Source organism: Ovis aries, chromosome 9, assembly GCF_016772045.2.
Source record: "Ovis aries strain OAR_USU_Benz2616 breed Rambouillet chromosome 9, ARS-UI_Ramb_v3.0, whole genome shotgun sequence".
Taxonomy (NCBI): Eukaryota; Metazoa; Chordata; class Mammalia; order Artiodactyla; family Bovidae; genus Ovis; species Ovis aries.
In genome coordinates this window covers 45,651,965-45,665,741 of record NC_056062.1, presented here as the reverse complement: position 1 = coordinate 45,665,741, position 13,777 = coordinate 45,651,965, and the positions used below count along the sequence as shown (strand labels likewise).

At 39.9% G+C, this 13,777-nt stretch overlaps 1 protein-coding gene across 2 annotated transcripts in view; it reads right to left on the bottom strand.

Annotated features, from left to right (window-relative positions):
* C9H8orf34 (chromosome 9 C8orf34 homolog) overlaps positions 1–13,777 on the bottom strand; it is a 336,866-nt gene that overhangs the window by 37,050 nt on the left and 286,039 nt on the right. The gene's annotated exons all lie outside the window — the stretch shown is intronic.

The following is a 13,777-nucleotide window of genomic DNA, read 5'->3' as shown; positions in this document are numbered from 1 at the left end:
CATCAGTTTCAAGAAACTAGGACTTTTCAAAAAAAAAAGAAACAAAACACGTTGATCCAATATTTGGGGCAGGATACATATAATATTAGCTTGGAATACCTTGTGCTACCCGACAGCAAGCCAGCTATCAGAGACTACCAGGGGTAGTATGGAATGACCCACAAGCAAATGCGAGGAAGCTTAAAGAAAGAATTATTTATCTTCATCATCTTGAAAACTAGCAAGTAAAGGAGAGAAATCAAGCACGCATCCTTGCCTTTCTTAGAAGAACCGTATTCCTGGCCAATTACATAGTAACTTGAGAGAAAGGGTCTCTTAGCAAAAGCATTCCAACAAATAAATACAAAAGGAAGTGATGAAATTAAAGTATCATCACTTTTCAGCTATCAGTGAATAAACAGATATTGGTATCAAGCATCTATGACTGCTAAGATGATAACATGAGGAAAAAAAAAACAACTAGATATCATGTGTCTCCTCTTGTCATGCCAAAGAGGAGCTTTATCCAGTTTCTGGATAAATATAGGAAAATATAGAGAATTGAAGAGCCCACTGAATTGCACCAAGAATATGAAGTTAGCAAAATTCAGACTGAAGAAAATCTGACAGTGGCCAGGGTTCTTTTACAGATAAATTGTAAGAAAATGTAAAAAATGGAAGAGTAATATAAAGTTTAAAAAAGACTTAAGCAGGGAAAGGAAAGGTGGGATGAACTGGGAGATTGGGATTGATGTACATATAATAAAATAGCATGTAGAAAACAGATAACTAATGAGAACCTACTGTAGAGCACAGAGAACTCTACTCAGTGCTCTGCGATGACTTAAACGGGAAGGAAATCCAAAAAAGCAGACATATGTTTATGTATGACTTATTCACTTGGCCACACAGCAAAAAATAACACAAAACTGTAAAGCAACTATATTCCAATAAATTAAATAAAAGAGAGAGACAAAAGACATATCTGACTTTTGAAAGTTGGCGAGGTTAACAATAGGGGCTTCCCTAGTGTATCAGATGGTAAAAAGTTTGCCTGCAATGAGGGAGACCTGAGTTTGATTCCTGGGTTGGGAAGATCCCCTGGAAGAGGGCATGGAAACCCACCCCAGTATTCTTGCCTGAGAATCCCCGTGGACAAAGGAGCCCGGTGGGCTACAGTGCAGTGGGTCACAAAGAGTCAGACACGACTGAGGGACTAAGCACACAAAAGGTTACGAGTAGTGCCAAAGAATGCATGCTCAGGGCTTCCCAATGGCGCAGTGGTAACGAATCCACCTGTCAGTGCAGGAGATGTAAAAGACACGGGTTTGACCCAGGGGTCAGGAAGATCCCCTGGAGCAGGAAGCGGCAACTCACTCCAATATTCTTGCCTGGGAAATCCCACGGACAGAGGAGCCTGACGGGTTACAGTCCCTGGGGTCACAAAGAGCTGGACACAACTGAGCACAGAGCATGATGCACATTTAGGTGATAAAGCTACTTTTAAAGCACAGGTTGATTATTATAAAAGTTAAAATAGTTTTTATTTGTGGAGATAGGTGGAAGTTGTGATTGGGAGAGGGTATACTGAAAGGATACCTTAGTTGTCCGGCAAAGCGTCATTTCTTGATTTGAGTAATATTCTCATTATAAAAGTAATTAAGACATATATTTGAGTGATTTTCTTTATTTGTATTTTGTAATGAAAAGATATTTGAAAATAAACAGCCATTTCTAATATTAAACTATATTTTTATAGGCATAACTGTAAGGTCCAGCCAAAACTCTTAAAAAATCAGAGCGAAATGTTATAAAGTTCTATTTATTGCTGGCTTTACCTACATGGTGACATACCCAATTCCCCATTTAAGCTAAATCTTTTGTTCTATGTAAAAAGGTAATTATTGGTTATATATCTAGAAAAGCAGTTAAAGGATACTCTTATCATTCTGATTCAATCTTAAGCTAATCTAATTATAACAGTGACCTCATAAAAATCAGTTGGCAATTTTGATTTTTACCATTTGAAATAATTAAGCTTTTAAATTCTGTTCCATTAAGCTTTTAAAAAAATCAATAGATGTCACTCGGGAATCTGTAAAGTACCTGTATAAATTCTCTGAGGTCGGTGAAAAACGAATGTCAGTCTCATAATTTAAACCAAACATACAATGTGTTCTTTTAAAATTAAATTAACCTGTGTCTTTGCAAAATGCCTAAATGGCTAAGGTGACCAACTTCCTGAACTGTGACTCAGATGGGCGCCTGCAGGACAACTGATATCCAAGGCTCATGAAATGCCAAGACTTTAGGTCTCTCTTGTTCTCAGTTCATGTTTCCTTAATTTAAAAAAATGATCAGTGTTTTTGATAAGTAATAATACTCGGCATTTCTCCACACTGAGGGAAACATATTTCTATAACCAAGAGAAATATGTTTGCATGGACCCAATCTTGAACACAATTACATGGACACAATCTTGTGCTGGTTTCTTTTAACATATGTCTCTGATTTTTTTCATTCAACAATAAAAAAAAGATCAGTCACACAGTTCAGACACCTTTGAATATTTTAATACACATTAAAGGGCTACAGAATAACTTAAACATTGTAAGAAAAATGAAAACTTCATTGTAGGAAAAATGTCTTGTAAATAAATGCAGGTAGTATAATGCAAAATTCCATTTGAAATTTAACACATTTATTTGAAAAGGGCTAAATGTTTTGGTGTTTTGTTTTTTTTTTTTAACTGATTCCTTACAAAGTCCAAAAAGCATATCAGCAGAATTAAGGTCCAAACCAAATAAACCAAATGCATGAATTAACATTATCTAGCCTGTCACAAACTCGACAACTGATGTCATCAGCAGTGTGGCTAGGACAGTTGTGACATGCTTGGGGGAAATGTGTAGAAACAGAATCAACTGTCCAAGAAACAGAGATGACTTCCAAATAAATCAGAGAAGTGACTTGGAGGGGAAGATAAAAGAGGTCTTTAACTGACTCAAAGTATCACAGTATTACCTCTGAAAGTTTACCTATTGTTTCTAGGATAATTTGAAAAGACAACTCTCACAAGTGTGTCCAAACTCACCACTTGTGTTTAACCTACTACAGTATTTCTTTTGCTTAACATTCCGAGTTTGATCCCTGGGTCGAGAAGATTCCCTGGAGAAGGAAATGGCAACCCATTCCAGTATTCTTGCCTGGAGAATTCCATGGACAGACAGGAGCCTGGTGAGCTTCAGTCCATAGGGTCACAAAGAGTTGGATACGACTGAGCAACTAACGCACACACACAATATGGGTTTAACGCAGGCTGGTCACTGGACTAAGATTTGGCAGTTTTGTTTTGTTTTTGGCTGAGTCACACAGCATGTGGGATCTTAGTTCCCAGATGCTAGGAATGGAACCTGTGCCTCTTGCATTGGAAGCACGAAGTCTTAACCACTGAACCATCAGAGAAGTCCCTAAGACTTGGCCTAGATTCTACGTATTGCTGGAAAGAGGCTAAAGGTGGTAACCTCCTAAATAGGCAAGGGTACAGTGTTTGGAGTCAAGCAAATATGTGTTTAGACATCAGTTGTGCTGCTTATGCCTATGGGCATTGGACAAGTTACATAAAAATTTCACTGGGCCTCAGTTTCCTCATCTGTAAATGGTGATAACACCATGGACTGTCACCATTATTAATCAGGATAGTAAGTATTAGTGCTACCATTAGGAGGTTTTCAGTAAAAGAAAGAGAAAACCAACCATATACTATGTAAGGTAGGAAAACTAGGAATATGCTTAATTCTTCAAGAATATAGCCGGGGAGGGATGTGGTAGAATGGACTGAGAGACTAGAATCGACATATATACACTATTGATACTATGTATAAAATAGATAACTACTGAGAATCTACTGTATAGCACAGGGAAATCTACTCAATGCTCTGCGGCGACATAAATGGCAAGAGAAAACAAAAAAAAAATTTAAAAAGAGGGAATACATGTATTTGTATAGCTGATGCACTTTTCTGTACAGTAAAAACTAGCATGATATTGTAAAGCAACTACACTCCAATAAAAATATTAATAAAAAAGAATATAGCCAGAAAAGGAAGCTGACTATGGGGAAATCAGATGCTATTTTTTTTAACTCATCTATTCTTATTTTCATTCTCATTAAAAGTCACTTTAAAAGAATCTTGCACTTTCAATGACAGGTAATTTTTTAATGACCTCAAATATAAATAAATTTTCAGCAGTAAATTCAAGGGTAAATGAAGGTTGACTGATGGTGAAATGAACTGTGAAAGTGTTAGTCAATCAGTCATGTCCCCGTTTTTGCAACCCCATGGACTTTAGCCCACCAGGCTCCTCTGTCCATAGGATTCTCCAGGCAAGAATACTGGAGTGGGTTACCATTCCCTTCTCTGGGGGATCTTCCTGACCCAGGGACTGAACCCAGGTTTAGCTGTGTTGCGGGCAAGTTCTTTACCATCTGAGCCACCAGGGAAGCCCAATGGTGAGATAAAAAAGGACTTTAAAAAGCCTATAACATCAGAAGGAGAAAGAAGCAAGTAACACAAGTCAAGAGAAATGAATTGATGAGAAAAAGGAGTGAGCCAGCATCCTTAACAGGACTTTGCTCCTGACCATCTGTCCTTCAACTCAAGACCCTCCACAAACTGCCAGCATATTGAAAAATCTCCTCACACCCCCACCAGTCAGTTTCTCTGTTTTACACACTATTTCCTTCCTTCCTTCCTGTCCTGCCTTCCCTCCTCAGCCATCCCTCTGTGCATTCTTTCATGACCTCTTCCTGATGCCACTTCAGTTCAGTTGCCCAGTCATGTCCAACTCTTTGCAACCCCATGGACTGCAGCATTCCACGCTTCGCTATCCATCATCAACTCTTGGAGCTTGCTTGAACTCATGTCCATTTAGTCAGTGACGCCATCCAACCATCTCATCCTCTGTCGTCCCCTCTCCTCCTGTCTTCAATCTTTCCCAGCATCAGGGTCTTTTCCAATGAGTCGGCTTTTTGCATCAGGTGGCCAAAGTATTGGAGCTTCAGCTTCAGCATCAGTCTGTCCAATGAATATTCAGGACTGATTTCCTTTAGGATTGACTGGTTTGATCTCCTTGCAGTCCAAGGGACTCTCAAGAGTCTTTTCCAACACCACAGTTCAAAAGCATCAATTCTTTGGCTCTCAGCTTTCTTTAGAGTCCAACTCTCACATCCATACATGGAGGCCACCTAAGAAGATCCTACTCTGAACAAGTCCAAGTTTGGTGCCACTGTTTCAGCAAGACTTCCCTGACCCATGTGTTGAGTTGCCCCTGCCCATATGCCATGTGTTCCCATGATATCTACAACTAGAGAGTAAGCTATACTGATTGCCTCGGCCTGGAGTCATCTCTCCTGGTGGTCCAGTGGTTAAGACTCTGTGCCTCCAATGCCGGCAGCACCAGTTTGATCCCTAGTCAGGGAACTAAGAGCCAAGATGCCCCCATGCCTTATTCTTGTATCCCTTCCAGTTCTGCACTGTAACTTGGCATAAAAAGGGGAGCAGGAAGGCAGTGCCGGCCCCAGCTTCATGTCATTTTGCCCCTTTTCTCTCTTGCTTGCCCTGCTGAACCACAAGGGGCTTCATGAGTCTTGTGTGGATACCCCTGCTTGCATCCCCAAGCTTGTTGACACCCTGCCAAAACGTCTGTCTCTTGTCTACTCTTAAAACTGACCTCTTGGGAAAGATGCACTAGGGGAAAGGGGACCATGAAGGTCCAGGAAGTGAGTTTAGAATAATTTGGGCAGCAGATTCCAGGATCCTTGTTCTTAGCATATGGTCAGGCTCTAGCTGGACAGGTCTCTTTGACCCAATGAACTGCTTTTCCCATGCCCTTCCCATGAAGGTCACAGCCTTGGCTGGTCAATAAGAGCACTGAGGCTGTCTGGCAGTAAACACACTAACTCTTCACTGTCTAACATTAAGCGCAGGGCTTGGCATCTAAAAATTATTCCCAAATATTTATAGAATGAATAAGCATTATTTTAAAGAAGCACAGATTTTTAATTTAAGGTGCTAAATAATCAAAAGGTAGTAGAAGATGTGGTTAGAAGCACAGAAAGACAAAGACATTGTGGAAAAGTTTCAAACATTTCAGAAATGACAGAATTGGAGATTCTTGTAGCAAGACATAGGGAGAAAGGTAACATTTAGATTTATTTAAGATCCACAGAAAATACAGCCCAAATAGGAGCTAGAGAAAGATATTTTAAAAACACAACATTGTAAAGCAATTGCTGTTTTTTATTGTTTAGTCACTAAGTCGTGTCTGACTATTTGCGACCCCATGGGCTGTAGCCTGCCAGGTTCCTCTGTCCATGGGATTTTCCAGGCAAGGATAATGGAGTGGGTTGCCATTTCCTCCTCCAGGGGATCTTCCTGACCCAGGGATCACACCCATATCTCCTGAATTGGCAGGCGGATTCTCTACCACTCAGCCCCCAGGGAAGCCCTAAAGTAATTATATTCCACTAATGAATAAATAAATAAAGATTGACTATTTGTTTTGAGTTGGATAGTGGCTTCAAAACAGAGACAGACAAAAATAAACTAAAGATAGAAGAAGAACAAGAAAGGAGTGAGATTCAGTGAAATCGCCCATCAAAAAGAGACCTCAGTCCCATCAGCTACAGTGGTCTGAGAAGAGAGCCATGACAAAGGCTTTTCTAGGATGGATAGAATGTTTCATAGTGCGATTACTACCAAGAAATCTTGATAAAACTTAGAGAAGAAACAAAGTAGGAAAAGATGTGGAGAAATCTGTTTACTGAAGGAATCACAACCGTACTCTGCTTACTACAATATGTACCAAATCCCATCAGCCTAGTTTCACATTTTTTTGTAAACTAGAGAATGATGGAAGAGTTTATACGGATCACCTAACATCCAAAAACCTTCAACAACCTTAAGAACAGCAATACAGATGCTTCATTAAATCTAAGACCAGGCACAGAGTGTGGAGTTCATGATGCTATCCTAAGTCTCTTTGAGGCAGTAGAGTTTTCCCTTTATGGTATAAAACCATTGTCCCCGTGGGACTGAGAACTCCAAAATGTTCTATAGGAAGACATTTCTGTTAATTCCTAGTCCAAAAGAGTGAATTTAATGTGCCTTACAGAACAAAGCTAACTCTGGGGCCTCGAAAATGGCCAAACCACATCATAGAAGGTAAGAAGATACCTTCCATTCTCGTGAAGGTATGCCCATCTTTAGAACCAAGTTCAAAGCAAACATCTTTTGAAGTCTTACTGAACATGACTGAACATTGAGGTTTATTACAATGTTTTTGCATGTGTTTGCATTTTGTGAAAACAGCTAGATCAGAAGCAGAGGAGCCAAAAAGATTTCCTGCCAGGTCTGGGAATCTAAAAGCCAGAAATGTCAAGAGAAAAAATAATTCTTATAACATGTGTAGCCTAATTTTACACACTTTCAATGTTCATTGAGATAAACACTTGAAATCCTGGATACACTTTGACAATGAACTTCAGAGCCAAATATTTATCCCTGTCTCCAAACCATGGCAATATTGCAGGTGAGAAGTTAAATGTAACTCATCTTAGAGTCACTGCCAGTTAGTTAAATATATTACTTTATTTAATAGTAAAGCCAAGTCATGAAAAAGCAGCCTCTATATTTTTAAAGATCACAAGTCTTCTGGGTTACAGTTCTCTTGACTCTTGTAGAATGCCCTTTGAAGCTCAGAGATGACACAAATCAAGTTAATCCAGGCACCTGCCATGCAGTTTTGCCTTAGAATATTCGAGGACTCTTTGAACACTCCTCTGGCAGAACACCAGACTCAGGGCTGACTGCCACGAACAACCAAGCAGACTGTGCCTCAGCCAAGGAGGCCAGTGGAAGCACATGTTGGCCACTTTTGTAAACAAGAGAGAGCTTTGACAGCAAGTGACTTAAAACAAGGGGCTTCCCTGGTAGCTCAATGGTAAAGAATCTGCCTGCAATGCAGGAGACCCAGGTTTGATCCCTGGGGTGGGAAGATTCCCTGGAGTAGGAAATGGCAACCCACTCCAGTATTCTTGCCTGGAAAATGCCATGGACAGAAGAGCCTGGAGGGCTACAGTCCATGAGGTCACAAAAAGTCAGAGACACACACACAGACCAAGCATATGTATCTCTGTACTCAATCCTCACAATATTCTTGTGAAACAATTATCTCTATTTTACAGATGAAGAAACATATTGAGAAAACTCAAAAATAGAGCTGAACCTCAAATCCTATGTTCTTAAAGCCTATGCTCTTTCTAGAACACAGTAAGTGAAATCAACCATTGCTTTAATCAAATTAAATGCTTAAACTGTGACAGATGTTGCTGTAAGCACTCACCTGGACTCCTAACTCAGTTTTCTGTCCATTAAGTTAGGCTGATTATTTTCAACTTCTTGGGTTTGCTAGTCCAGGGCCAGCCCAATAGATTATTTACACTAAATATTGTATATATACGGGCTTCCCTTGTGGCTTAGCCAGTAAAGAATCTGCCTGCAATGCGGGAGACCTGGGTTTGTAAATTTTATATGTATGTTATATTGTATATGTATATGTCTATACAGAATTTTAAATATCATGCTTTATTCTAAAGCTCTGGCATTCATCTTGGAAATGCAAATAGTTAAAGCTAAAATAATTGGGTTTTATTTTTATCATTACTATACAGAATGACAACAAAGTGACTGCTCTGCCAGTCTTACTGAGAATAGTCACAGGAAAAGTAGAAGTTCTATAGGCTTTATTGAGTTTAGCAAAGTCACCTTTGAGCAAAGTCATGGCCGTTTGTTAATGAAGCCTACCTATCAAATATAATCTAGTACTTAAATAGATGAGACTATAAGAAAAGTACAAGAAAATAGCCTAAGCACAATTTGTATCACCGATTCAATGGACATGAACTTGGGCAAACTCCGGGAGATGGTGAGGGATAGGGAGGCCTGCCATGCTGCGCTCCACGGGGTCCCAGAGTCAGACGCGACTTAGTGGCTGAACAACAACAGTTTGCATGTTCTGCATTGTCTCTGCTTAGAGTAAAAACAAGCGCAGTTCTGAAAGGCCTCCAGGTTCCCACGCAGACAGCAAGCCGCCACAATCCCTTATCACTCTCCCTGCCTGAATTTGGCATAAAGTTAGCAGACTTGAAAAGCTCAATTAAAGATAAATAGTTCTTAACAATGCTGCTACACTCCCTGAATTCACAGAACTAATGTAAATACATTCATATATCACTTGTTTCAGGAGAGGATATTCTGACCTGACAGTCCCGGGACATCAACTGCTGACTAAGGGTTGTGGTTTAAATTCAACTTCATAAGAGAGTCATTCTTGGTACTGTCCTGACTCTGGGCTAGCCTGGGAATCTGCTACTCTAATACAAAGGTTAGGGTTATCAGAAATCTCCAAGCCAACAGGAGAAAACCAAACCAGTCCACACGGGGGGCGGAAAAACGAGTCAGTTTTGTCGTTTACATGAAATGCTTGTCTTTGTGACTTTCCTTACTGCCATCACAGTGTGCTAAGCTCATCATTTTGTGATCCCTGCAAACAGACAAAAAGCCCTTGAAGGATGAGGGCTGAACCTCATCACAGAGATGTCCCCAGTGCTATCAGAGGGCTCAGCATCCAGCAGGCACCCTGTAAATATTTGCTGGACAGCAAGGAGATCAAACCAATCAGTCCTAAAGGAAATCAACACTGAATATTCATTGGAAGGACTGATGCTGAAGCTCAAGCTCAAGCTCCAATACTTTGGCTACCTTACATGAAGAGCCAATTCATTGGAAAAAGACTCGGATGTTGGAAAAGATTGAGAGCAGGAAGACAAGGGGGTGACAGAGGATGAGATGATTGGACAGCATCACCTATTCAGTGGACATGAACTTGGGCAAACTCCAGGAGATGGTGAGGAACAGGGAGGCCTGGCATGCTGCAGTCCATGGGGTCACAAACAGTCAGACACGACTTGATGACAGAACAACAACAGATATTTGCTGACAGACTGAACTGACTACTTCAACCCCAAAACCCAGAACAATCTGGAGCAACTGGGAACAAGTTCAGTAACTACCTACTTTAGCACCTGATATATAAGTGACCTCAGTTCATCCTGCCTGCATAGGTGTATACAGTTGGTTCTATGAGTAAAACTATCAAGTTCAGAGGGACTGTATTACTTGCCCAGTATATATCTTAGAGGGGCCTCCCTTGTGCCTCATTTGTAAAAAAATCTATCTGCAGTGCAGGAGACAAGGGTTCGATCCCTGGGTGGAGAGGAAGAAATGGCAACCCATTCCAGTATTCTTGCCTGGGAAATCCCATGGACAGAGACACCTCGGGCTACAGTCCATTGGGTCACAAAGAGTTGGACATGACTGAGTGACTAAGCACATATATCTCAGAGCTAAAACCCCTAACGCAAGTTGTGACCTTGGGTCTCGAGAACTTCAGAGTTCATGTTCTATCCACTGTACATTGTCTTGACTTTTCAGAACAGATTTGAAATTTGGTGTGGTCTAAATTTAAATTTTGGAAAAGCTCTGCACAGACTCAGCATAATATTCAAGGCGGGCAACGTTTTTATTTTTAACCTAGCAAATTTGTAAAGGTGAGTTGGTAAGGAGCAGCCCACCCTACTGCCTCCACAGCTCAACAGTAGACATTGTGGAGGGATACAGAAGTTACAGAACTTTCCTATTGATGATATAGGGCTTAATCTTCATTTATAAAGTTGTTTTAAAAGACCTTGGTTGTAAGAAAACTTCAAAAATAGATAATAAATAATGAAAAATGTTGCTACTTGTTGCACAGCAAGACTAAAAAGGGCATCAAGTTCCCTTCCCCTTTAAAAATCGCATTTTGACTGTGAAATGGAAGTGCACTGCTAAGAGGTCTACTTTTTATGTTATGGTGGAGGAGTTGTTTCAATTTGTGAAGTGTGTACTTGGTATGCATCTGATCACCCTATGTGTGTAAATCATCTATTAAGCCTCTGTCAACTGTGTTTACCTAAATAAGAATTCTCTTTCATCCGTATATGGAAGAAATAGCCATATGTAAAGACTCCATATTTTCACAGAGAAACAAGCTAGATCTGTTCAAAATCATATCCATCAACACCATTTGAGTTACTTAAGATTTGGATGAGGACATTTATTTATAGACAGAATGTTTGGAGTGTTGTGGTATGCAGATTCACTCCTGAACTAGTGCTGTTTAGATGAATATTCCTTAATATCCTTCCAGTTAACGTATCAGTGAACTTAACACACACACACACCCCTTCCAAATACAAGGCACTTAGCTAAGATGCTATTTACATTTTCCAACATTTAAGAAATCCTTGGGACTTTCCTGGCAATCCAGTGGTTAAGACTCATGGTTCCATTGCATGTGGAGGGGGTTCAATTCCTGGTCAAGGAACAAAGACTCCACATGCCACATGGCACCGCCAATATAAAGCAAAAAAATCTTTTCCATTAAACAGAGATAACTTCTCTTTATCCCTCAAGACTCAATTTAGAATCAGAAGTGTCCTCTCACAGCATCCCTCACCTCAGCACTGAACACTTGGCAGAATGCCCAGAAGAAGTGCTTATCAAATATTTGGGGAATATTGCTATAAATATTTATATGAATATATCCATGATTTATGAATGATACTGAATGAATTAGTGTCAATTCTAATTTTTTAAAAAGAAAATAAAGAGTATATTTTCTACATTTATCATGAATAGCTGCCAGAAATTTAGTAGAATTGCACTTTTCAAAATAGAAAAGTTGTTCCTAAATGAATTAATTCTGAATAAGTGGTCTACAGCATCTGAGTACTTATATCTCTTCCAGGCAACAAATGTGGGAAAAATTAAGTTTCCCAGCTTGCCTTCCTTCAGTCAAACACACGCTCTGGTCAGCGTACTGTACTTGATGCTGAGACTTCAGATGGTCTGATGGAAAATATAGGGCTGCTGGTAGCTCTGTACTGTTTACACTGGGAATGGTCACTGTTAGTTTTAAGCCACAGATGCACTTGTGTGTGGACTGACTTCTCACAATACCAAGGATATGACTGCCACTTGGGTCCCCAGGTGGCTTGGGTGATGGTGGGTGGTTGGACATGCAAAGAAAGGCAGCCATCTACTAGAATGAAGAGCGTAGGCTATGGAGCCATCTGGACCTGTGTCAAAGCCACCCTACTGCTCTGTAGCTTCATAATCTTAAAAGATAGCTGAGTCTCCTGATAGCAGTTTCTACGGCTGTGAAACTAGTGTGGACAAAGGATGTCATCTGCCATTTCAGTCAATGAAGGATTTCATAAAGCCATCAGTCACGGCAGCTGTCCCTGACGGTGTGCCCTGCGAGGAATTCAGGATGGAGAACACAGGATACCGGCCTTAGATAGTTAAGATGCATATCAAAGGAATGCTTTCAATAAGCCCAGACTCCTGCATCTTCCGGTACATAGAAATGCACTAACCTCATTAAGCTGAGATGCTGATTTTTTGTGATTAGGAGCAATCTTTTGATGTTTGAGTCCATGGGTTTTCTTGTTTTGTATTTTCAGCAAAACTCCTACATATCCTGCCTCCTGTTCCCTCAGAGCTCTATGAGAGGCTGCCATCTCAGGCTATAGTCCTCAGTAAGACCACAAAATGAAACCTAATTCTCAACTCTGAGGTTGTGCATTTTTTCCTGTTGACACTGGCATAACAATGCCTATTGCATATGATGATGATTTTACAAAATACTATCTGTGAAGAATAGAGCACTTATTGCTGTTATTGTGGTTTAGTCACTAAGTTGTGTCCAGTTCTTGGCGACCCCATGGACTAGAGCCCGTCAGGCTCCGCTGCCCATGGGATTTCTCAGGCAAAAATATTGGAGTGGGCTGCAAGTTTCTTTTCCATGATATTCTTTAATATGTAAAGGTAATGCTCATTATGCCACTGGCTTATTATTCTATTACTGGTATTACTGACACTGCCAATTCTTTTGTCAACAATCCATATGGAGTTATAGAAGATTTAACATTTTCAGTGTCAGAAAGGTTCAACAGCAGACCTCACTCATCTGAGATACAGTGAAATCATGACACTTCTTCCAGGGTGGCACTCAGGCTCTATTTTGAAGCCAGTGACTCTGACTGATCCTGTTATTTTCTAGAACTATCCCTTACACATGCCTGCTGAGAAATATTTACTGGAAGTTGAAAGGAAGACATTCGAAATAATGTGAGTATTTTAAATGACATAGCGCACATTGTTTCATCAGAATCAACAACACAAAATACATTCCAGTTGTGCTGCACAATTTTCATTTTCAGAGTTCAGGAATTTTCTACAAGCTTAAATATTTCCAAGAGATTTTGAACACTCAAAAATAGATTAAGTACTATTTGTTAAATAAAGTTTCAGTAACCATTAAAAAGCATCTTACTGTGCCGATCCCATGGTGAGCCAAATTACACATGTAGTACAGTTGCCCTGAGAAATCCGATTTACCTTGGCTTTGTGTAAAAGGAGACATTTTATACAATATATACTACTTCTGTGACTGGTAGACTGTGACATTCATATCTCCTTAATTTGGAAAGTGCTCAGCACACTTTCTGTGATAATAAACTTTCTGTTTATTATCTCTGTGACCTTAGGTAAAGTTATCATATAAAGAAGGTCTTCTGTTTACTTATAATGTGGTTGTTCTCTAAGATACACATACTTAGATTTTTATGAGG